Below are 4,472 nucleotides of genomic sequence, written 5' to 3' on the forward strand. Positions count from 1 at the left end.
TTTCTTTCCCCTCCACCTCACTCTCTTTGGATTTTTACTTTTTATATGCACTTAGTCACAAGGTTTACAAAGGTGTTTCTCTTCACTGGGATGAACTGAATTAGGGTGTGACTTCTAGTTGGGGTTTTTGCACATTTTCAGCACAATACAGTTCGAATTGGGCCCTGTGAGTGAACATTTGAGATGTGAGGCAGAGATGGGAGGCAGTTATAAGGAGTGCTTTATCTAGACATTTTCCGTATAGAGCTCACTCTCACAATGCTTGTGTAGCTTGAATTCATACAGCTGCCAGTCAAAGCACTGAAACCGCATGGCTGCTAGCGTAGATACCATGATGTCGTTTATGTTCTTTGGCGGGATGTGATGCAGGTGTGGGGAGGTTTATGCCATCTTTAGTGTGTAATATGAAATGGAAAATGTGGTCACAAACACAACAAAAGCAAAACAGAAGCTTACAAAAAGTTCACAGAAAGCCATTTGTACATACAGCTCTGTTCTGAACAGTCATATCTTAAATTTAAAGCTTTTTCCCCCCCAGACAGGCCCACAGACTTGGAAAATGTCAGGAGGTCTCTCTTTTATTGTGTCATTCTGATTTTAAGGGAAAAGGAAGGAAAAAATAATCATATAATAGCTTCAGTAACAACTTCTTTAGCATTCTGTCTCCTTTTGATGCACACTCTCACTCAGTTCTGGAGTCAAAAGTAAAATAAACTCTTAAAAGCAAGCAAAATACAAAATGGAAATACAGAAAGTGGGGATGTGGATGTATTGTTGCTTCATCAAAGGGGAAAAAGGAAAAAAGGAAGAAATCATAACTGACACATTTTAATGGAGTTAAGACATTTAAATTTTGTTGTTCAAAAAGGATTTTAAATGCATCTTGGTCAAGTAAATGACATTCATCTATCTCACATTACATACATACACACATTCAGATACATATACTCTTATAAAATGCGGTTTTCTGTTTGTTTCGATTTTACCGGAAATACTGTATAGTATCATATGAATGTATAATTTAGCCTATTCTTATTGTGTAATTTATGTGTTCCATTTAATATACTTATCATCATTTCTTCCCATTTGCAGATGCTGAGTACTTGAGAATTTCCTAGCTCTTCCTGATTTCCTGACCCGCTTTCAAAGTTTCATTTGGCATTACAACACTTTTGCTTTAATTTTATATGTAAATATTACATATATTATATATTACATATATAATTATAATTCCTTTTGCTCTAGAAGATGTACAGTAATTTGCTCTCAGGGTATATAGGAAGCATGAGGGAGTTCCAGACCAACCCCCTTTCCACGTATGGTTCACATCTGCGTCTCATATAATCCTCTCCCTTAATTTTGGTATTAGGGATGGTTTAGGTTTTAGGGCTTAGAGGTGCAGCCATGATGCAAGACATGCTGTTTCAATTAGGTCATCAGGCATCTTTGTGGATTCCTTAGAATTGCTTAATTACTTAACCAGAACTTCATCATGCCAATCTGATCTTGTTTTTCATGCTTATACATTATCAGGTTGTCCAAAGTTGTAGAGTAGTAGAAAACAGGCATACATATGTAAAGGTATTGATATAATGTAAGTGCAGGTCATTACTGTATCTTATGTTATGTTTAGCTGGTACTGTGAAGCTACAAGCAACGTAGACAGATAACATCTGGAGTGATTTTTCCTTTCAACAGTTGTACATTACATTAACAGAGAAGATGTCTTGCACCCTAACACTCCTTGGCATTTGAGACTTGGGTGTAATGCACGAAGACTATACTCCTCAGAGGGGAGATAGATAGTTATTCAAAATAATGTACACTGGTTAGGTTTGCTTTTTCAGCTTTCGTGAAATAATGTCTCCCAAAGTGTTTAGCAGAATTTGGCTTCATTTTCATGTCAATAACTTCAATGGCACACCTGTGTTTGTAAATGTTTCTACTGAATTATAGACGATAAATACTCAGCTGATGCTGTGCCATTGTTTATGCACAAAGCATCATTTGTGGAGTGCATACACAATGCACCCATATTTCTGTTAAACACTGAAAAGAATCCAGACATCAAGACATCATTGTACTGAGTGCATGCACGGCTGGATTGTGGGAGTCGCCCTGCTCAGGTCCTTAATGGTAGCCTCTGTGCTCACATAAGCATCAAGCTGTGCGATCATTGTATGAGCGGAACATGGTCCGCTCCACGTCTTCCCCTTTGTCAGGTGGAGCTTGGCCCTCATGTTCTCCTCTGCGCCTCTTAAATGCTGTTCTTGGTTGTATAACCACAGCTCCTCCTGGGAACACTTTGTGATTTGTCCCCAGCATGACAAGGCCCACGGCTGCCAGCAAACAGACTCTGTGGGAGACGGGAACCCAAGGTCCTGTGACAATGCTACCAGAACCAGTCTTGCCTCTCTTCTGTGCCCTCCCTTCCCTTTCTTCCCTACCCAGCTAGACCTGTGCCACTTGCTTCCAGCCTCCAGCTTCCTTACAATTTATGTGCGTTTTGTCTAATGCAATAGTACTGACCTTCAGACAAGTAAACATTCTTGTTTCTTTTGACACATGGGCAAATGGACTGCATGGCAAAAGCCATCAGCTGAGGAATGGAAAGGAAAAAATGTTCTTTCAGTTCTTTAACAACTAGGAACTGTGCAACATTTACAAGGAATCAAAAACTTGCTTTATGATACATGAATGCATGATAGAAATATGAATGCAAACATGAAATATATTCTAGTATATTGAGAAATATGTAGTTCAGATAAAGAATGTATTGCAAACACAATCAAAATATATTTATGCCATTCAAAAATATATTGCAAGATACCAAAACAGCAATAATTTACGTATTTTAAATATGTTGATTAAGCCGAAAATATATCCTCAAAAACATATTTTAAATATATACTTTTTATATAAGCAATGAATTTTTGTACCAATGATAGTATTAAATTATGATAACCTACATTGAATGGCTTGTTACATTGTATCCTTTACAATGTTAACAGTGATTTAACTTTTGTTTACTTTGCACAACAAAAGAGTGTCAGCCTGATGCTTCATCACCATTTATTCTGAGCTTCTCTATGAATATTGTAAGAAGGGTGAGTTTTAGTGAGCATGATTCACCGCTGGAATCATTTAGATGAGATTTTGTAAACACTGACATATTTCTTTTACACAAAGTCACAGTGAGATGAGCAAAGAAAAATTCTGTATTCTGTATATAAATATTCTGTAACAATTAGTAGCCATCCTAATGTTATCTGATAGACAAGAAAAGTTAATATCAGCTATGCTTTGCAAACTATTACGGCAGGCTGTGTTAAGGGTTAATATTCAGTGATGAAGCAATGACCCTGAAAGATTTTAAATAATGCAGGAATCATACAATGACTGATACACAATTTTGACACACCCATGAATTACAAATGGATGTTTTGATACCAGATGCAGAATTATTCCTATATTTGATCCCAGGTTGAAAACATGATTTCTATGTTTGAATTTATAGATTTAGTGTGCAATATTATTGGGTGAGTCACATTTTAATTCAGTAGAATGTGAAGACATTACTAATTAATGGATGACTTAAGTCTGCATCCGTTACTATTAGTTTAAATATGGGTTGTATCTTGCAAAATTTCCCAGATCAGCAATTAATTAGTAAAAATATTGGCTGACATTGGTAGGATCAATAAATGCATTGATGTTCAGAGATGCATGGCAGAGTTCCTTTGTTTGGGAGGTTTGTCTGGGAACACAAGTCACATATGCAGGGTTGTGAAATGAGATAGGGAGAGGTAATATACACCGCTTCACACAGAAACATAATAATTAACACTGAATAATTAACTACTTGGCCCCCAGGTTTCTTTTGCATGCTGTATAGACATACTGTTCAACAGCACCTCCTCTAAAAAAAACCTCCCAATGAATCTGCCAGCTGTTGGATACCAGCTGCCAGTGTACAGAAAATACATTATACACATCTAACACATTATGAATGCTTCCAGGGCAAGGTGGGCTGCTTCTGATATACCTATGTCTAATCCATCCCCAGACTCAATGGGTCCTGCTTCTCATTAAAAAATATGGGTAATTAACCTTTACTTCCAAAAACCGGTTCCCCTTCAGGACATACACATAATCGTATATGTAGTAAAGTAGTATCTTTTGAAATAAGTGTCAAACGTAACTGCGTGCACACGTAGAACCAAATGGAGCTGTAGGCCCCGGGGGGGGGGGGGGTGGGGGGGGCTAAGCATCCAAAGCTACAGGTACAATTTTTGGCCCTCGCCCACCCCTCCCTCCTTGAGTCATTACACTTTTGTCGTCGCCTCCCAGAGCAAGCCCAGAGGTGGGACTGCGACGCTTGTTGTTCCAGGAACGTTAAGCTGTCAGGGTGTGGTCCACGCAGCTGTATAACCCAGTCTTCCTATGACTCCGGCACTAGACCACGAGACACC

This window comes from Megalops cyprinoides, chromosome 13 (genome assembly GCF_013368585.1).
Source record: "Megalops cyprinoides isolate fMegCyp1 chromosome 13, fMegCyp1.pri, whole genome shotgun sequence".
Classification (NCBI taxonomy): domain Eukaryota; kingdom Metazoa; phylum Chordata; class Actinopteri; order Elopiformes; family Megalopidae; genus Megalops; species Megalops cyprinoides.